The following is a 22,491-nucleotide window of genomic DNA, read 5'->3' on the forward strand; positions in this document are numbered from 1 at the left end:
AGTATAGTGAATACATCCTCACATGTCTTAATATTGGATTCCTAAAGTTGTTTACGAAATTATCTTTTTTTTTTTTTTTTTTTTTTGGGCAGAAAGAATTCATTATCTGCAATAGATGATACCAGTGACTATAATAGTCATTTTATCATTTCTCTTTCACGTGAGGGGGAAAAAAACATAATTTCTTGTCAGTAACTATGTAAATGATAAAAAAATGTTAGTTACCCTAATTACAGATAATACACAGGCATTCAGTGTCTTTTATTCTTTCCCTTATAAAAAACTTAAGTCTATGCTGTTATGTTATAATCAGTTGGCTTTTTAGCAAGTGTGGTAAATCACGTGTTGTTCTTTCTGCTGTTTTGACTGGTTGACTTCTGAGAAAATAAGGAGAAATATACTTGTTCATAAGGAATATAATAGGCTTCACATCAAATAGCATCATCATCTGATAGTAATGGTTGTCTGTGCATTTTGCAGCTGCTACAGCTCTGCTTATTCTAAAGAAACTTGAAGAAGTCTTTCAGCAGGATAATATTTATATAGGAATCATGAAAAGATCCTTGTTAGAAGGAACCTCAGGACATCTTGTCAAGCCCCCTGCTCAAAGCAGGACCAGCTATGAGGTCAGATCAGCTTGCTTGGGGTTCCTCCAGTCTGGTCTTGAAAATCTCCAACGATGAAGGTGTGTGTGTGGTGTTTTCATTTTTTAGATGCAGACACACACACATATAAATGTACGCACAATGTATAAATATAAAAATGTTTTCATACATGTATGTATGCATTTTAATACACTGTACTTCAATGCTCAAAAACCAGCTATGAGCCTCTTTTCCTTCAAGGACCTGTGCAGAAGGATGACCAATAGGAATCTAGACCTGTAATGTTATCACCTATACTATTTGTTATCTTGCTGAGCTAGGACTTGCCTTAGTATCTAAAGTTCCAAATTACTGCCATGTTCGAGCATGCTTTCTAATACTTGATGAACTGTTTAATAAGTCTTAAGCTTTCTGTCTCTTAGTAATACAACTAGTTGGCTTTCTAATGCTGCTTCTACAGTTGTGCTAGGAATCAGTGATGGTTCTGCATCAGCAGGAACTTTAATTTTTGATACTTCTAACATGCGGTGGGTATCCAGTTGAAGTTTTTATTTTGGAGTGATCTTCTGTGTATTGTTTAGATGCAGCACACACCTTCAGTGCACCTTTGTCTTTTTCTAGAGGAAATTGAGCAGAAATTTTAGGAGGTCATGAAAAACAGGATAAAAAGTTACCCTTGGAAACAACACAGACAAGAAGCTTGGATGTAAAGGGAAAATGTTTACACCTGTAGTTACCTCCACTTAAGATGGGAGCCTATCCTTTCCATGAGCAAGGATATCTGCAATACTGGTAGCTTAGATGCAATATGGTCAAATCTTGAGCAACATCTTTTGAGTGGGTGATACGTCTTAAGGCTGCGTGCTCTCAATGCAGCTGTGGATGTTATTACACAGCTTGCAGAATACTTGGAATATATGGGGTGTTGGTGATGCAACAACCTGAAATTGAAATGTCTTAGCTAAAAGAAGAGACTAAACTCTGAATATACTCTGCTTGTAGAAAAGATACTCATGAAGCATAGTAAACAAATATAAACACTCTAATACAAATCCTCAATTTGTCATCTTTTTATCTCTCTTTGCTTCATTAAGTGGAAATGGGAATAGCATTTAGAATTAAATCGTGAGGAACTTAATGCTAAATAAAAATAAGCCCCAAAAAATCATACATAAGTGCCAGAGAAATCTTCTCATAGGTAGTATTTACTCTTGAATATATCATACAAATTTCCCCCCCCTTTTATGCAACTGTTCTGCTAAATACTTGCAGATCCCATATATGAGGATCCATATTTTTGATGGATTGACTTGGGAAAGATTTCTTCACGAATGCTTTCCCAGTCAAACTGTAGATAGATTGGCGTAATAACACCTTGATAACAGAGATTATTTGTCCCTAGTAGAAGTCAGTTAGGTTTGCTAATTGCAAATAATGCTGTATTGTTGGAGCTGTTACGTTGATAACTTTGGCTGTCTTTGCACTGTTTATGTAAATGCAGAACAGTAACTATAGGGGAAAAAAGTTCACAATAGCTGTTCTCCTCATGCCAAAAATTCAATGAAACTAGGCCTTCTGCTTTTAAAGATGGGATGTTCTTAACTGCAGTTTGGAAGTAAGACATTTGATCTGGGATGGAAGAAACTTAACAGATGAATACCCATGAAAGAATAATTGAATGATCTCGTGAAATTTATTTTGGAAACTTACAGTAAAACTGTGGTTGAAGTTAGAAAAAGTGGCATACTTAAAATTCTTGTACTGCAGTGCATAGTTGCTGCACACCTGAGGGAGTGAAAAGTGAAGTGTTCCAAGGTTTGCCTCAAAGTCAATAAGGACAGGTCATTGTGGAAGAATATTGTTTATGGGTTATATGGGATCGTTGTGGAAGAGGTGCACAACAGGTTTGAACAGGGAAGTTTGTGTGTTTAACTTCAGTTAATCGTACGAGTAATTTGTTCTTATGGTAACCAAATTTTTGAAGTTTTAATGTTTAAAATCCCCTATAGCAACAGTCTGGCTGTGATGCCTTGCAAAGAAGATAATGACAGACCTTGTGTTTTCTCCCTTGCTGCATGCCTCAAGACACCTACTAAAAGGGTGATAGGAAAGGAATAACAAGAAATACTTTGCATTTGGCCAAAGTGTTGGAATACCCCCTGCTCCAGCACTACTATTTCAAATGCATTTGACCTTCTATTGCATTTAAATATTTTCAGTAATACAGCTTTGATGTAGTAGTTTCTCTAGTCTCTGTTATTAGATGCATGGTTATTCAGCTTTCTTATCACAAAGTTTATGAATTGATACTGGTTTTGATCATTTTGGTGTATGACAGCCTTGAGTTCTGATCACAGTCTGTGCTGAGTCTTCTGTAGCTTTTAAGTACAGCCTAAAACCTTAGATGGAAAATTTTGCTTCAGTACAAAAGCGCCTTTTTATACATCTTCAAAGATAAAAGAAAAAGCAGCTCTCTAAAGACTCATGAAACAAGAGACGGTTTAGAACTTAATTACATTAACACTCTTTGAATGTTAATAGTTGCCATCTTGAGATCCCACCTTATCCTCTAATAATAAAGAATATTGTTGGAGAATAAAGATCACAGGAAGCCTCAGGTTTATTATGAACTGTATAATTTTTTAAGCTGTTAACTCTTTAATTTCTGTATCTTAAAGAATACAAATTAAAAATTTAGTTCAAGTTTTTGTTTGTATCTAATTCTAAACCATCATTTGGAAACCACCTTCTTGCTTTCTGCTGGAATGATTTAGCCTCCGTGGCTTGTGTACTGTAGATTGTGTGCAATCAGCTATGGTTTTCTTCTTTCCCCAAAAACAGTTATTAATCTGAGCAGAGTATCCTCTTTCATCTTGTCCCAGACTAGCTGCTGTTTCTGTAGATAAGAGTAGTGATGCATAGTATAAACAATTTTGGCTCTCATGGATCACGTGCAACATTCGCTTTTATCAGATGTCTCAGATGCAGGGACGACCAGATAGTCTTACTTGGAAAGAAAACATCAAAAAGCAAAATTGGCTACTACTCTTCTTAGGTTTTCATTCTGTGTTGTTTTTTTTTCAGTATACGCTGTCAAGCCAAAGGATGTGTATGTGTTATGTGCTGTGTTCCTTAGGGTGTTTGGACATGGATTTGGTAATTCATAGTAACTTGGAAATTCCACACTAAATAGTATTGTGCATTCTGTAGGTGGGTGTTTCTTCTGATGAGAAATTTGTATACCTCTTTCTTTGTTTCCTAACTGTGTCTCATTGTGTGTATGTTTATGGAAAATCTAGAATTCCAAGACATGAGGATGCATATACTTCCTACAATGTGTTCTAGGCATTGTAACTCAGATATCATGTCCATATCCTTAAGGTTTCTGTACTGAAAGGCTTGGAAATAGTATCTATTCTGAAGGAGGAAGATGTACTTGGGAAGCTGTGCTTATCCCTCAATTGAGACATGAGTTCTGTGTGTAAGTTAAGAATATGCATGATGGGGAAAGAAAGAAAATATGCATAGCCACCAGGTTTTGTTTGCTGTTACCCTTTCAGATACTGCATGATGGTTCAGTGCTGATTGTGCTACTCCAGAGCTCCATAATAACAGTAATAAGCCTTTTAACCCTGTCTACAGATAACAAAAACTGTGAAAACAGTGGCAAAGCTCACATACTCTCTTCTCAAGTGTGATGTAGCACACAAATGAGCCATCTCCTATTCCATTCCTGGAGTAATTAGAGGAAAGCTTTTGAAAATTTTGGATTTTGCAAACAGAGCCATCAAATCTGTAAGAAGCAGGGCATTATATTGATCTTGACAGTTGATGATGCCATCCCTCTTGGTGCTGCAGCCATATCATAGCTGTGCATTTAGATATCTACAGACATGGTGTCATCCTAACTCCAAGTCAGATTCTTGATTATCTGAGGTATCTTGAGCTTTTCTTCTGATGCTAAAGAACTAATGATAACCTTAAGAATGCCTTGGGAGAAAAGATGATGAAAGATTTGTAATTGCCCTTTAAGAATGCAGCTCAACAAGTTTGTGAGAATCTGTGAGTAACTGTAAACAAATGCATTTGGGTTTATCGTGTTCCTGAGAAAGCAGGGTTTTTCCCTACCAATCTTCTGTTCTTCATTTCCAAAATGTCATCTTGTGAGGGATGAAGGCTGACCTCTGCTACTTGATTATTTTCTGCTGAACAGTTTTGCACGTTACCTTTTAAATCTCTTTTGTATTTGAAATTTGGATTCCAGAGTTATAGCAATATGATTTACTTTGTGCAAACCCTATTTGCAAAGTGTGCAGAAACTCAAAATGCTACAGGCATCTATGCAAAAGCTACTTGGGATTCTGAATCCTTGTAAATTTTAACATAAGTGATAGCCAGGGCTTCCTTGCTTATGACTAAAAAGGATATCTTCCTGTAACAAGCCTGGTTTTCTCTGAGAATATGGAATAGATCATAATTTACTTGGGGTGTTTACCTCACCATCATGGAATAAATGCTTACTGTTGGACTTAAATTCTGTCCTGACATTAACGCAATGGTGCTTTCACTATCACACTAATGAACTAGTATTTTCACTGCCAAGGTGTAAAACATTTGCCTCTTTTTTTTTCTTGAGCACCATATTCCTCTGTGTAAACATGTGCTGATCATGAGCTGCTCCCTGCTCCAGCAAGTTTAAAGGTGTAGGTGACACAGGGTAAGACAATGGAAAATCAGTTCATCAGGCTGTGTGTGTTTAAAATACTGTGACCTACATCATGCCTGGTAATTTTCTAATGAAATGTTTTTCTGAAACTGGTGACTTTTCAGTGTTCCGAAAAGCAAATGTGATATGAGAGTCAGTGAAAAATACATTTATAAAATAAGAGTTCTGTCTGCCAGCATCAGTGCTAAAAATGGGATTCTTAGGTTATTCGTAGGATTTTTAGTATACTCCAAAGTGCTTAATGTTTTATTTAAATGAGTTTTGCCACTAACATGTTAGAGCAATTCCCTTGCAGTGGAATCTAGCACTGCAGCATTGAGAAGTACCAGAATGGAAACTACTGCATGCAGTCTGATGCTACTTAATACACATTATATCTTTGCAGAAATTTTTTATCATTCCCATAAAATAGCACTGTAATGCTTTACAAAAATTAATAACTTCGCTTTATAACCTATAACCTTTTGAATGGAAAAGGTTATAGGTGCGCTTCACAAATGATGAGTTGACACAAAGAGACAAGTCAAAAGTATCCTGTGTGCGTTTCTGGTGCTGCCACTTTGGCAGGCTGCTCAGTTGGAGTTAGTTTACTCTCATACTGCAAAGACACTGACTTGGGCCACAGTTCTAAGTTCTCAGCAACTTTTCGGAAGTCCCAGCTCAATCTTCCCCTTCCCCTTGCCTCTGCAGAGAAAATGAGGAGCTCACAGTCATCAGCTGGGAAGAATTTGCAGTTGGGTTAATTAGCCCTGCTCAGATTCAGGGCTCAGTAATAGTGTTAAGCAGCGCTTGCATTGCACTACCATCTAGACACATCAACCCCGTCAGGTGGAGCGTATTGTACCAACTGAGTAGACATGTCACCAAACCTAGCTGACAGAACCAGTACTTCGTCATCCTCTATTAGAACTAGCACTGCAGGAGAATGAAATGCACATATTGCTATGAAGTGTCACATGTTTGCTGGCACGGGAATGGTGAGTTTCAGGAAGCACAGGTTGGCTCTTTGATTTTTCTCTTGGGACAGTTCAGTAGCAGACTAACCAAATCTAACATAGGATCTTGTGTTTGCCTCCTGCAGGGATTTACTGCACTAACAGCTGTGTAAATAGTGAGATACATTACAGCTGGACAAAAGCTGTAAATACAATTTATGGGCTAATCAATGTATTATATATTTTGTAATAGTGCAAGAAAATAGCTGGGTACCATTTACAATATTGCTCATAAAAACCTATAAGTACACATAATAAAACCAAGAATACAAGTAGTGTGGAAACTGGGAATTTGGCTGTAAACTGTTTACATCTTCCTTTGATTGTTGAGGAAAGTTACTTAGCACATTATACAATCATTTATGGTTTTCAGTTATGCTGGTTCAGCTGGTGATCCTTTGAAGACACAAGAAGTAACAGATTAATCAGTGTAATGCTGAGGTTATACGTTCTAGGAAGAGCTGCTTTTGGGAGATAAAGTGGATGTCAGAGATCTTACTTATATAGGGTCCTCTACTATTTATCACTAGGATAGGACAAATTGCAGCAAAGCTCAAAAAAAGTTTATATTATTTTCCTTCACCCCCCTCCTCAAAACTTTAGTTAGTCTTTACTAAAATATTTAGTGGTGTTTTCTGCAAAAGTCATGATAGACATAAGTTTCAGTCCTTACAGAGAGAACACAACTGCATATTCTTTGGGTGGTTCTAAGATCCAAGTTCTTAGAAAATCTTCAATTAGTGTTTTTCTTTTTTCTATTGATGATGTAATAAAATTAATTATGTGTTTGTTGTTTTATTAGAAAACAGGAGTAGAGTTTAAAGATCCACGTTGAGTAGTTCCCTTTTTGTGGGGTTTATGCTATGAAACATGAGCAGCGGTGGCAGTGGGTGGCTGTGCAGGTGCAACATGGCTCAGTGGGGATGAAAAATATGGTTCAGACAGGAAGCATGCTATTTTTGGATACTTACATTGACACGAATCCCTTGTGAATTAAACCATTTAATATATGAAATGGAAAAAGTCCTTCTAATCTTCCTTTTGAATGAGCTGTGAAATAGGATCCATGAACAGCCTGAAGTGTGAAGAGGTTACTATGGCTTGGTTCCAGTATTTTTTAATAAGATATTGAAAGATTTGCACTGGCCAGAAGCTGAAGGGAGAACTTACCTTCTATAAAAAAAAAAAGCCATATGTATCTGAAAACATGTCCATTTTGAATTTAAGAAAAGCTTTCAATATTCTTTCTGAAAGTGATCTTGGCGCTCCCTAACAAATGTGTAACGTACTCACCTACAAGGTATTGTTTTCTAGTAGACAGTAGTTAAATAACTGTGTGCGGTCTGTAGTTGCACCTCTTCTTCAGGAAGAAACAATACTCACGTTTTATGTCTGCTAGGGTTATTACAATAAAGAGATTTATATGTACTGAACTTTGTTTAAAAATTATTTATATAAAGTAACTTTTGATTAAAGGTCCTAAGTTTGTATCAAACTTCAAGGTAGCGGAATAGCTGGGATTTGTATCATAGTCAACTGTTGTTGAAATGCATTGACTCCTTAACATGCTGCCAATTTTTAAGCCTTCTTTCCCTTATAATGTCATGTTTTTTCTGACATTAAGCTGTTGCTTCTGGTGCACAAATTAACGATATTGGCCAAGTGGTAACTTTTTAAACTTGTTACTAAAAATTTTAAATCTTCTTCCCCACATAAGTAACATTTGCTTATGATGATCTGATTTAGACCTAAAAACTAAACCACAGCAGGTGAATAATATGAATCACAGTTGCTTCTTTGAACAGGTTTTTAATGATCCAGGGTTTTCTTTTGTGCTGACTATTTATAGCTCTGTTTGCCCTATCTGCAGGTTTGAGACTTCAGCAGTTCTGAAAATTAGGCTGAGAATTTGCTGAAATGGCAGTGTCCAGGTATTGTTCCACCTGCAGTGTTGATGCTATAGTGCCCTAGTGGGGCCTGGTTCTGCTTTCTTCATGTTTATGCATGCAACGCTGTAACTAGCATCATCAAGGTATGCTTGAGTACAACAATAAAGATCAACAAGTCTACTTATGTACCAGATGTGGAGGCTATCCTAATATGAAATGTGTTAGGAGCAGGCTTCCTGACTGAAAGGAATTGTGCTGTTGTCTCAGTCTGTTGTGTCAAGAGTCTCAGCATGCAAGACTGCAAATGCCCAACAGAGGCTGGAGACTGTCCTGGTGAAGAATGTTTGCATGTTTCTCAACTGTGTTAGTAATAATAAGATCAGCAAGATCAGTACCATAGCACTAAATGTAATGCCCATTCAGGATCAGTGAGAGAAAAACTTGGAAGTGAGCTGAGTAGCGTTATCAGTCTTTGGCTAAATGCTGGTGGGAAAACTGTGTGCGGAAAGTGTGGCAGGAGGCTAGTTAGTGCTGTATGCCAGGAAAAAAGCACTTCGGTGTTTTGAAGAAGAGAATGCCTGAGAGGCCAAAGGTAGGAGCAGTATTTTCTAAAACTAATTCTACACCAGGGCAATAAAAGACTGCTTATGGATAGTTTTGCAAAATAGTGTGGGTTTGGTGGTGGTGGTCATGTTCTCACCTTTACCTGATGCTTCGTCCAAAGAAATCGGTCGTATTGGTATTTACTTAATGCTCATTAATGGTTGCATGGAAATGCTTCCCGCGGGCCTCGTACAGAGTGCTGTTAGCTTAATGGGTACAGTTAGTTTTTAATGTCCTGAATAAATCTGTACCTTAAAAGGGGAAATATAGCAATACTGTTATGCTGTCTCTTTGAAGGAAATCTCACATTAAGATATTTGCCATGTGCTCCTAAAGTCTAATTTTAGTGAGTGCTTTAGTTATATGTGTAAATAAAAGCAAAATTGTGCACACTAGTGAAGCACTTACCAATTCGTTCATGGTAATACTTTACAACTGCTAGTACCGGAAAGCTTGCTTATTCCCCTCAGTGTTCCCCTATAAAAGACCAATTGCTGACCTTGTGAGCGTAAAACCCTCTTGTACTCTGTTAATTGCTTAGTCTCTGTGGCACTTAAAATTCACTCATATATTCCATGAGGAGATTTGTAGACATGTTCAAAGTTTGTTTACAGATTGAGTAGTTTTGCCTGAGGAATAGAGCTCAAAGTTTCCTTTTGTATGCAAAAAATAATTTCAGCTTCAGTTTCCAGGAAGTCTTTTGTCAAATAATGGAAAGCAGGTATGTTCCTGACAGTTGAAAAGATGTCAAGCAGCTTTCTGATGGTTGACCCTTGCAGAAAGTGATGCTTTTCTGAGAAAACTTAAGAAAAATAAGCATTGTTGTAAGCCAGGGTACTTGTATTAAGCTTAATAGATGTATTGATTTCTGACAGTTGATGATCTGGTGTGGGCAGGAGGGATTTAAAATTCTGCATCTAGTTCATGACTACTGTGGCTTCTCAGTCAAGTAGTACTAAAATATATTCTGGACTCTATGGAACTATGAGGTTTGTGGTTCTAGTGTTAAAGTTGCTGAGATAATCTGCTAAGATACAATTTTTAAACCATGTCACATTTGCTTTATATTGAAGAAAATCTGTCCTGTCCGGTATTCTACATGGAATACTGCATCTTTTTCATGTGCTTTCAGACAATTATCTGTCCCTCATCAGTTTAAGAACTATGGTCCAAATATGAAGCCAAGGCTGTGAGAGTCTGGCAGTATGCACTGGCACAATGTAATGGAAATACACTTCATCTGTCTCTCCTGGTCTTTGGTGTTTGTCCTGGATGCTTTTCTCCTTACAAACCTCACTCTGGGAGTTAGTCTCACTGTTAGATATCCAACTCATTGGAAGGATGTCACAAGAACGACTAGTATGAGTAAGATTTTTTTTTTTGTAGTGCATTCGTCCTAAATGCTGGTCTTCACAATAAATTCAGATGACATATTGGTGTAATTAATATTATAGTTGAGGGTCTTGGCCAGGTTGGAATCTTTAAAGCATGTCCTATTTAAAGATCAGTTCATTTACCTTTTATTGGAGCAGGGAAGCAAACATCTGTGCTGCTTTTTTGCTAATTACCTCTGATGTTTTTGTTTAGACAAGCTGTTCATATTTCCTTTCCTGTACTGTTCCATTTCTCTCTTGGATTTTGAGAGCTCTCTTTTGTCAATCCCTTCTCATTGCTTTCTGAATACTCTAAAACTCAGTTTGGTATGTTGTCTTTTTCTGCCCTTTGCTCCCACTTTCCACCCTTCATCTTGTTATTTTGCAAATTACAGTTTTGAGCAAGGACCTGTTACTTGCCTGCAACGGTAATGTACAAGAACATGGTACAGGGTAAATGCCTGTAAGGTTGTAGAGAGGAGTAACTATCTTGGTGGCTCATGCCATTGCCAGGCTGAAGATTTAGTCACCCATTTTTTGATGTTCTGTGATTGATAGTCCTCACAGGAGGAGGAGAAGCAGCTTTCTCGTTAGGTGATGAGGCAAACTGCTCAGTATGGTTTTCTGTCCTTTCTTTCCAGTGAACCTGAAGAGATTTTGGTCTGTACTCACAAAAAGATTCAGATGACTTCATTTGGTTTTAGATATTTCACTTTATAATAGCATATATCTAAAAAGGGCAAAATATGCCCAAATTGAAGTACAGCCAGTCACTAATATTGGGGAATTTGGACTTCTTGAATATAAGGTAGGTTTTTATTCAACCATTGTTTCCATTACATGTGTTTACCCCTTGTACAGAGGACTTTGGGTACAGAAAGTTTCATATTATGCTTCCATTCAGGGCATGACTGAAAATTGCTTAAAATATTCATATTTAGTGTTAGTTTCAGGATTCCATAATTTTATTTCAACTGAATCTCTGGTGTTAGCAATGAATCCTTATCGATCTATGGCAGAGTCTTTTCTGTCATTTGGTGAAGAACAAACCTCTTGCTAGTAGTATTCAATATAAGCAGTTGTGGAGTGTGGTGGTGGTTGGGTTTCTGTGCCTGTTTCTTGTTTGGTTAATACTTTATAACAAACCCTGTCATGTGGTCATAAAAACTGAGCAACTCTACTAGTTAAAGTTCTCCAGTGCAAGCAGTGGAATCAAGATGAGCAAACTTTACCTTTCAAAACTTTTAGGTTTCACTCTGAACATTTTACACAGCTTGAGTTGGTACGTTGCAGACCAAGGAAGTAATTGTACAGCCTTTGAGCCTGATTGTACTTAAGTATATGAGTAATGAAAGACACTGCAAAAGCTCTCTAATTAAAATAAAATTATTTACATCACAGCAGCTGCTCGTTGTAGTGGCTGCAGACTTCTTTATAGCTGTTCCAATCTTAGGAATTTAGAGCACGTAGGATTTAGCTTTGCTACGATTTGGGCTTTTGGCAGTAACGTAGAGGCTATGCTCCATCTTTCACAAGTTAAAGAAATACAAGAAAGTAGATTTAAGGAGCTTTATAGGTTTTGTGGGTTTGATTTCTTTTTTCTTTCAGTGCTAGGCATTTTCCTGGGTTGACATACTTATTACTGTTCCTAGTATGATACAGCAAGACTGGAAGAAAAAGTTGCTTAGCTGTTCACATGTGAGCTCCTAGAGAAACCTATTGCAAGCTTAATTCTAAATCATACAGAGACACCACTCTGCTGACCTCACTACTGTGTGTGGCTTTTGTAGAATTATCTCTTTATTGTGATTATTTCTTCTACTGTCCCAGGAACCTGACTTTGTCTCCCTTTTTAATAGGGTGTTTTAAGGGAAGCAGTGGCACGTTTGGCTCCCATCCTTGACTTTTCTGCAGTCAGAATGTTGTTAGTAAGTTACTGGTGGAGAAATATGCTGCTCTTGCATTTGCAGGTTCAATTTCATTGTACTTGTGTATGCTCCTTGACCGCATTACAGCAGTGTAGGGTCCTCAAAAGCTGCAACTTTGTGCTCTATGGAAAATCAAGCTCAAAGGGATGAGGCAGTGAAAACTGTAACTGAGGAGAGGCTGGAGGAAGATCTGAATGTCTTTGTGAGAGCTGCAATTTTGAATTTGAACCACTCATGAATGAGCACCACAACTGTTTCAAGAGCTGACGTTCTGCTGTAATTAAGTACTTAAACATGCACCTACCTCTTTTAAAGTTATTTTGATGCTTGTAAAGTTGAGAACTCAAGTGTTCTTTTAGTTTGGTCCCTTTGCACAAGTACATTATCGTTATGTGTGACCCTGTTGTGCAGGTTTGTTTTTTGTTTTCCCTCATTCGATAAGCAGAACAGATGGAGCTTATTGTATCAGATGACTGCAGCCCTTGCTTTTTACTGTCCTGGTGCCTGGCTTATCAGGCACTATACAACAGTGAACCTGAATGCACAATTGTTAACTACTTTGGTTCTTTTACAGTAACTATCAATATATTACCTAAATACTTTGTGATTATAGAGAGTAATTTCAAATCTGGTATCATTACTGCCACTATTTCAGGGAAGATAGGAGTGACAATTTCGATTACGTTTTTGTGATTATCTTAGTAATATCAGGGATTGATATGTCTAAATGACTTTGCAATTTTAGACCATTTCACAGTGAAATTGTAATAAGCACATCTTTGGCTTCATTTGCAGTTTAGAATGCTTCAAGATAGTTGAAAACCCAGGAAATGGTGGCCATTGTAATCTAAGCTATTGACTCTGGAGAAGCCTTGCTTTTAGTAATTTCTCAGGCATTCACGAGAAGTCATTAATAGTTAAATTTTGGTGTAATCATTTAAACATGCTTTTTGTGGTGGAGGGTTGTTTTGTTACCTTTTGGGATTTTTGGTATTGTTTTGTTTGCATTCGCTATCATGTGGAAGACTGATGCAGGCTGGTCTGTGAGAAGAGTTATGGGAACCTTCAGGTTCATACCATTGTGTGCTACTTGATGAGTGTAGTAATTGCTGTAGCAGCAGCTTGTTACCTGCTGCATATGAGCCAGCTGTGTGAAAGCTGAGGCGTGACTTGCCAGCAACCTAAATAGCTTTTTGCCACCAGAAGGGGGGCTTCAGCACTGGAGGGCTTCTGTGCCTGCTGCCAAGTTCCAGAGGGAGGGATTCAGGTGTAGTTAAAGGACCCTGAATTCTTTTCCACCCTACCTGTCTGTTTCTGTCACCCTTTCACCTTGCTGGCTATTAGAAGTAATTAACAGCAAATGAGTGTCTCAGCATTAATAGGAGAGGGGAAACAGGTTAAAGAAATGTGACATGTTGGTTCTCTGCCAGTAAATTTATGGAACATTTTAGATGGGTTTTGAGGGTAGCATATAAGAATATAGTTCACTAGAGACTAGTTAAAGATGTATACTATTTCAAAGATTCATTAGTAGGCACTTGGAAGGTGAATGATGATAGATGCATTGCAAGCCACAATAGGTTTTGCTTTTCATTCTATCTTTAAATGATCCCATGTATTAAAAAACAACACTGTTTAAAAAGAAAGGATAAATTAAAGATGTCTGGGACAAATTACACTGTCTGTGACACATGTACAAGTAAATTTATTTGATTGTTTAACAGGGGACATATTTCTTGCGTAAGAATTACGGTTATTGCTGTGCTTGAGGGCAATCGTTTTAATGGTTTTCTGCCCTATAAAATATAGTACTTATATCAATAACAGAAATACCAAACTGTGTCCTGGATCTTTAGTCTCTGTTCAGTTCCAATACTGAACCTCAGCAGGGTTGAACAGTCTTCAATTAATCTGCAATAGCATTATGCTTTGGTGAACTCCAAATATGCCATAGCCAGTGTGTGCAGTGTGCCGCTCAGACAGCAGGCAATGTAGCCTTTTGACATTCTTTTTATGGATTTCTTACCTTATTGATGTTGAACCTTTCATCTTTGGGAAGGGGAAATATGATTTGGTCCAAAACTGACATTTGTATTGTATCTTTAATGGGTTTTGACTCACTGAGAAGAGAAAATATTCTAGTACAATGTGAGAGTCTACCAGGTAAACTGAGTGGATTATACCATGCATCACTCGATGCAGCTAGATACAGGTTGTACGCTATCTTAATGCTGCTGTGTCCTTTGGACAGAGGTGAACAGGCCAATGTGCTTGATGAGGATTATTAGGGAGACCAGGGTATGATGTACTGGGCCAGAAAGATATTTGGTTTTGGAATGATGCTGAAGCAACTGGAATAAGGAGCTTTATAGTTTTGATGGGGTGGATTAAAGGTAATAAGAGATGACAGTAAAAACAGGGGGACTGAACTTTTACTGTGGATCAATGTAGGCTATACTAAGTGCAACAGCAGAATGTGATTTATGAAGCATTCATAATACTGGCAAGGGGATGAACTGAATAATAAACTAACGTGGGACAAACACAGTTATACCCTTCATTTTGGGTTAACTGTAGAGCTGAGTAGAGGTTAGTTATAAACATCTTTTTTTCTGCATGATTTTATTTGTACCTGTGAGCTTTGCAAATATGTTTCAATAAAAATCGGGTCTATCTTAGGCATTGGCTCAGGCTTTAGGCAAGGAACTAGAACGTTTATGCTGTGATTTAATACTACCCCAAAGGTGTTAGTAATAATATTTCAGAGTATATCTGTGTAACAGTATAGACCTCACCCTGCTGAAGAAGTGTTGAACCTCCGTCGCTGCTACTTTTGGATGGATTTTTGCCTTTCAGAGAATCTGAGTATCTCCATAAAGCACTGGCTGTGAAATTGTCAGAGCCCTGCTGCTGACATCCATTCTGCTCCAGAACATAAAAATGATCTGTTTGTTACCTGTAATGTCATGACTTGTTTCCTTGAACAGTAATTGATGTCAATTGTAGATGATGTCTATGAACTTGAAGTTGTGTTGTTTATCTGCTAGGGACCTTGAGAGTGTGATCTTCTAACTCAGTCATGGTGGTATAGATTACATCTGTAGTGCAAGAATTGTCTAGGGACGTAAATTACAGCAATTAAAATTTGCTGGAGGAGAGAGAATGATGCATTATTAATTGGCATAGTCATTAAAGGGCTGCAAAGAACCTAAAAGAGATACAATGTCAATACTCAAGCACTAAAAGTGACAGGCAGTGTGCAAAGACCAATGTTGTATTCAAAGTCTGAGGTTGTTAAGACACAGGCAGTTACGTGGAATTTCATGACTGTGGGTTAAGACCACTCCAGCATATTAACAATATGTTAAAAGGGAAATTTTTCCAGAATGATGATAATCAAATGACTACTCTGAAGACTGGAGTAGAGCAGTTAGTTTCTACGTAAAGAATGCATAGCACATTGTTTTATAAAATCTGGGAACAACAAAGAATTTTAAGGAAATCCCATCAGCAATCTGGTGAATTTAAGCAGAAAATGAACATTTAACAACATTGATTATGATAATCTGAGCTCATATAAAGAAGGATAAATCTTAGTAGGCTGAAGAATGAAGGTTTAATTAAGAGTCTCTTTATACTACAGAAACAAAGTCTAGCCTGTGTCATGCTGAGAAATACAGCAATCTGGATAAGAGGCTCATGGTAATGCAGCTGTATATCAGCTACTTAATTATTCATAAGCCTTCTTGTCAGTGAGTTTCAGTGATTTACCTATCTCAGCTAATTTGCCTTATTGGAAATAAGGCTTATTTTATAAAATAGTTCATTTATACTGCTATAAATGAGGAATAAATGATGAAAAGGAAGTGTCTTTCATGAGAGAAGTTTTAATAATTGATTTGGAAAGCAGAGTAAACTTTAAATACTGGAGGTGTTAGGATAGCAATGTATTTGTTTTGACAAGTGATGGAAGAATGTATGTCTAGTGAGCAGAGAGTTAAAACTCCAAAGCAAACATCTCAATTTTTTCTTATCTAAGGGGTCCTTGGAAAGATTTGGCTTTTTAAAACTTAACAATACTTTCTTACTCTACTTACTAAGAATTCAATTCTCTATTCTAATTCATCTCACTGTCTACCCCAAAGTTTAAACACTGAATGTGATTAGCTTTGCTGTGCAGATCCCGAATTGAATGGCCTCTGTTGATTCAGAGAAGCTGAGTAGTGTCAGAGTTCAGTTACTATGCTTTCAGGAAGGCCTCCTGTTGCCAAAATGAGCTTGCTTTCTTCTTTTTCCAAGCTGCATGCCAGAGTCTGCATCAGCATGCAACTGGACTCAAGGAAAGGATATATGTTCAGCCACTAAAAAAGCAGTACAAATGTACAGCTACGTCTTCCCCAAGAGCAGCCACCCACACCTTAGTTGCTCCATTGGTTAGTTGGGGGTTCTCTGTCTATATTGGGTATGTACCTGTTCACTTAAATAGATGTTTTTGACCAGTTAGTATCCTTCTGGGCACCAAGAACCAGATATGCCCTGACTCCAGCTATTGAGTCTTCAAGCATGGTTAAAACCTATCCTGTAAGACGGCCTTTCTTTTGCTGTCTTTTGAGGTTATCTGTATGTTCAGTGTAGTAGAAGATTTACTGGTTCCAAGTATAATGACTTAGCACTATCACACTGAAATATGCCTGCTTCATTATATCCAGCACTTTATTATTTTGGCTTTAGATACTTTGCTTGTTTCTTAACATCCTCAAAACTGCACTGGTTTGAATTTGACTGCTTGGTAGTCAGAGCAGGTATTGTATGATGCAGTGTACTTCATCAGTGGTATTGTTCTCTCTGGATGTTTCTATGATTCAGTGCATGGTGCCAACCAGGAACTGTGGAATTCGAGGTCTCTGGGGTCTAAGTAACTAACAAGCTTCCATTATTTCATTCCTGGCTTCCATTAATTTTGCCTCTGCTCTTTTCAGACTTTTAGGCAGTGTGGGGAACTCATTGCTGGGAGCTATAATCATGTCAATCGTTAGAATTGAACCAAAATAGTGAATATTCATTTTAAGACATACAGGCAAATAAGTTTGGCTCTTGTGTTCAAACTATGTTTGCTGAATGAAAGAAGTTCAGGAGATAAGCAACAGCGAAACAAAGAATTAAGTCAGTTCTGAAGAGAGTTTGTCTGGAGTGTAGGCTCAGAGATGCACTGTTTATGTGTTCAGTCACTGTGCAGAGATTTGCAATGTAAGATAATGATGTAAAAAAGTGGTGGTGACAGGTTATTTGCCCTAAGACAGCAAGGAACAGACCATAAACCTAACTGCTTTCCTTTGCTTAAAGTGTGTTGCTGTTCTTCCATGTGAGTTTACCTCCTTTCCATCTAGTAGGCAGTAGTAGATGGAAAAGTAAAGCCCATATGGGAAAAGAAGGAAAGTAGAACTAAAATAGGAAAATCTGGGTCTGGTCTTGGTACCTGCCAGTGTTTTCAGCAAGATGAATGCTGGGCAGTTTGTTGTCTGAGCCAAGTTATGAAGGTGTAATCACAGAGCAATTCTCAGAAACGTTAGCTGTGCTCAGGAGGCTGTTGACAGGTCTGCGTAGATGGGGTTCTGACTGGCACTTGATGAGCCACATTTGTGCATCCTGTATGTCCCGGGTATAGCAGTGGTCTGGGCTTACTGAGGAAGTTAAGTCACCCATCCAAAAAGGACGTAGGCGCCCACCATCTCAGCTGTGTTCCGCCCTGCTCCTTTGGTTCGCGTTTTCTGCAATGCAACATAAAATTAAATGAATTACGCAAAAACCAACCAGCAAAAGGCTTTACTATTTAAATGTTAAAACCCAACATTTTTTTAAACTAAATGGCAGTCCAGATTGAACTGGTTTTACTGATATTTACTGCTGCTGATTGGTGTGAGCACTGAACATTTTGCTTCAACTTACTCAAGTTATAAAATAGGGAAATAATTGTGTTCTGTTATTGCAGTGGCAGTGTACTCCACAATGTCTGACTGCCATAAAATGGCAGCGCTTTGCCATGGTGTCAGACAACTAGTTATTGTAAGCATTGACTCAGTTGGCTTCCAGCTGTTTCTTGTGTTAGTGGGGAACTGAAAATCATGCAGAACATGAATCAATGGGATTAATGAGATGAAGACATTTTTATTTTAAAAATGAAATACAGAAATGTTACCAATGTGCTATAGTGATTAGTGAGAAACAGGCTTTGTTTTGGTGGTTTGTTTTTGTTTTGTTGTGGGTTTTTTTGTTTGTTTAGGGTGTTTTTACTGGGGACAGGGGAGAAGTGATCAAAAACTATACAGAACTTTCTTTTATCAGTCAGTGACTGGACATGATTTAGCACAGCAATGCAGGGCCTTCTACCAATTCTGATCTGCCAATACTAAACACCCTCAGAAATACATACCCTGTACTTTGTTACTGCACTCTCTATGCTGAAGCATACAGTCAAATTGAGTATGCTGTACATGAATTAGTGTTCAGACAATAGCATTTCCTAAATTTTGTTTGCCTACATTTTATATTTATACTTCGCTTTTTGAAAGGGGTTTGATACAAGAGCTTGTAAATCTCATTGATGTTCACAGATTAGCAACACTCTAATTTTACTTTCCTATGTCACGTGTTAATGCAGCAGGTTGCGATAAACTAGCAATGCAGAGAAATTGTAAGTCTAGCTGGGCAAGGCTTTGAAAATCTTCTGGTCATTTGTGTATATGGTACTGTCTTGAAATCCTCAATTGTCTTGAAATCCTCAATTTCCGATTTCTTCCAAAGGACCCTCCCTTCTTGAGAGTGCCTTTTGCTGGACATATAAAATTCTGGCCAGGCAAGTTACCCCACACTCTTTGCACATCTGCAGGCTTGTGTGCACTATGTTTAAAGATACATCATTATTGATTTTCTTTTCTTGAGCTTCTAGTGTCATTTATCACATTTTAAAAGATCAACTTCACTTTCATAAACAGTTTATCTATGATCTCCATTTAATTACCATAGCCAGGGAAGAACTATTCCCCTGCAGTAGTGTTACCTTTCCTACCAGAACTACTTTTCCTGAATTCTTTTGAGCCATTCCCTCTTCACCTTCTCCATGCTTTTATAGATTTTTATCATATAGCCCGTTATATTTGCTGTAGTCTACCCCATTTTCACAAAACCTTAGTTTATATCCTCTTACAGAATACATTCCTTTGGTTATCTTTTTTTATTCTTCTCTGTACTGTTTCTCATGGTACAATGTTTGAGCTGGGAGGAGAACAGAACTGCATACAGTATTCCAGATGTGGACAGGTTCAGGATCCATATGGTGACGCAGTCATGCTTTCTGTTTTGTTCTGTAGTCCATTCCTGTTAATATTTTCTGTTGTCTTGTTCAGTGTTCAATGTGGAGATTGCTTTTTCATAATACTGCTACAGCTGAAAGTCTGTCTTGAAAGTCAGTATCTACTTTAGATTCTTCTGAAGTGTATGAGTAGTTAATCTTCTTTTTTTCCTCCACATACATTACTTTGAATTTCACCTGTTATTTTATTGCCAATTACTTCACATTAGGAAATTCTACTGCAATTTTCTGTTAAATTTAACCTACCCTGAAAAATTGTTGTGTGAACAAACATTGTCATCTTGCTTTTCATCTGTTCCTAGGACATCTATAAGTATATGTTACTGTGTGGGTCCCAATACACGTTCCCACAGGTACCTTCTAAAGGTCTTTGCCATGTAAACTATATCTGTTTTGACCTTTCCTTTCCTGTTCCAACCACTTAAGTGGCCATATGTTAGGACTACTGTTCATCCCTTGACAGCTTGCTTACTTTAAAAACCTATAGTTAGAGGAATTTCATCAAGAACTTCTTGGGAAGCAAAAGTGCTTTGTTAATCGGATAATTTTAGTCACTATGTCCACTGACTGCTTCAAATGGTTTTAATAAACCTGTGGGGCAGTAACTTCTGCCTTACAACATGCATACAGACTGCCTTCCAATATATTGTGTTTAGCTGTGTATTACTAACGGTGTTGTTTCCTAACTTCTGTAGTTACTGGTTTCATCACCGTAGCTTAGCACTAGCATAACCCAGTGAAGAATGAGCCTCAGTGTTTGTGCTCTGGTTTACCAAGCAGAGAGCAGAAACAAAACTGAGAGAAGACAAAATAAAACGGCTATAAAAGAGGAAAAAAAAAAATTGAAAATACCATCATATCTCAAAAGAAAAATGAGGTGGGTCAGACTTTGCTGTAAGAGAGCAGGTACGTGTTGGAAGTCCTTCAAGTGTTCTTGACCATCACAGTTTTGTTTAAATCACATCACTGAAACAATGACAGTTTGTTCCAGCCAAGTATCTTTCTGCTGGGTATTTGGGATGACTTTATCTGTTTCTTTGTCTCCTCTTCCTCCCATTGACACATCTCTGTTCTGTGAGATACAGCAGAAGTTAAAGGTCTGTCTGCACTTTTTTGCAGTGTATGAATGGAATTCTTCTGAACAAAGTTCTTCTGACTTCCTTAAAAATCTCAGTATTCTGATAAGCAGAAAATAAGCAGGCTATCAAAAATACTACATTGTGTGGTGGTCTTGCAGGCTTGTGAGTGAAGTGTTGAAGTGGTGCTCTGCTTGAGGAAAACGTTTCGTAAGCAACTGAGAATATACTCCAGCCAAATGACATTATCTGACATTTCTGTTACCAAACAAGGCTTTGCATTTTTCTTTTTGTGAGAATTTGAAGTTGTTAAATCTTCCTGCTTAATCTTAGTGTTCTCTTTCCCAGACGTGTGTTTTGTTAGGCAGAAGAGTGCTTTGTACTCTGTGGTCTCCTGGGGGTATCCACTATAATTTTCAGTTTATTATAATTTGCTTTCTTTGTCGATCCTTAATTTCATTTCATCATAACTTGGCATGTTGTGAGGCAGCTGTTTCCCAAGGTCTGCAGCTCCCCTGCCCTGGTCATGTCACTTGTGATTAAGCAGTTGCAAAGCCCTTTACCCAGCTTCTTAAGGGTAAAAGTCAAAAATCAATAATGTGCCAGTCCTTCCCAAGTGCAGTAGCAGTCAGAGGTAAATGAATGATTAAACATGATGAATAACAGTGTAATGGAAGACGCAAAGTAGGGAAAAGTGCTCACTTTAGCCTAAACTCGGAGATTTATTGCTGAGTACTACAAATAATGGAATCATCAATCTTCCAAGGACTAAAAAAGGCATCCGCTGCAGCCAGTTTAAAATGCAGTGAAAGAAACCTTAGCTCCTCATCACTGCCTGTTGTGGTCCAGTTGTTCTGTAGTAATGAACACATGCTGCATAAGGAAATCAGTAGGTAAACTTTGTAGTTAAAATTGGGGGCTTCTGGCACAGTTGGAAGTTAAGTCTGTTTGGCAGAGAATTAAAAATAGCCAGTATCAATTACTATGAATGTATGTAAAAGGATGCCAATATTCAAATGCTTAAATGGTACCAAATGACTGACATAGATTCATTTTATAAGATGGGACTGAGATGGTAATTACAATTCAGAAAACAGGGGAAAGAAAGGAATATAGCTTAACGAGTGAAAAGAGAAGCTTGTCAAGGATAAAGCAAAGAAGATAATTTAAAAGTTAGAGCTTCTATGGGATAATAGGAATAATTTAATGATGGATGGTCAACAATACCTGGTGTTTCTAAGTTAATTCTTCACTTGGCTATTGATGAAGAATTCTAGCTAGAGACAGAACAGTTTTCCTTACCTTGCTTACCAAGGAAGAGGAAAATACACAGGAATGGAGACTGTGTCAGTATTACTTGATTAGAAAAGACTTGTTAGCTGTTTGTAGCTGTAGCATCTCTGAGTTAGAAATGGTCCATATCGGAGAAGCAAACCTTCCAAGATAGCCCAGCTCCTGCAGGAAATTTCAGTTGAAATCCTATATTTTAAGAGTTTTAAATTTGCAGCCTGGCAAAGAGTGATGTCTAAGGTATCTTCAAGCCATCCCTACATACTGAAGTGTGTCTGCATTGCTAAAAGTGTGTGGGTGTGAAGAAGCCCAGGGAAGCACAGAAATCTTTTCCTGGGGCAGACATAACAGCGCGAAGTCCCTAAGGACTCTGTGGTGCAGCACAGTAGCATCTCCATAGATGGGGGCTGCAGTCACCTCTTCCTGTGAAGAAGTCTCTTCTGGCAAACTGAAGACTTTTAAAGGTTCTTCATTCAGTAGGGAAAAAAAGAAGTGGTCAAGCTTCTGTTTTTTCTTTCTACCTTTGAATAAACTAAAACTTGGTGTTAGGAATGGTTCTGTCTTTAGTATGAGAAGTCTTAGGTAGCTTAAATTATTTTGAGTTCAGGAACTTATCATTATCTTACCTTTCAGTGCC

General features: G+C 37.8%; 1 protein-coding gene across 6 annotated transcripts in view; it reads left to right on the forward strand.

Moving 5' to 3' along the window:
* The window catches only part of SULF2 (sulfatase 2), a 150,783-nt gene that overhangs the window by 36,947 nt on the left and 91,345 nt on the right, over positions 1 to 22,491 (forward strand). The gene's annotated exons all lie outside the window — the stretch shown is intronic.

The sequence above is a fragment of the Strigops habroptila genome, chromosome 13, assembly GCF_004027225.2.
Source record: "Strigops habroptila isolate Jane chromosome 13, bStrHab1.2.pri, whole genome shotgun sequence".
In the NCBI taxonomy this organism is placed as follows: domain Eukaryota; kingdom Metazoa; phylum Chordata; class Aves; order Psittaciformes; family Psittacidae; genus Strigops; species Strigops habroptila.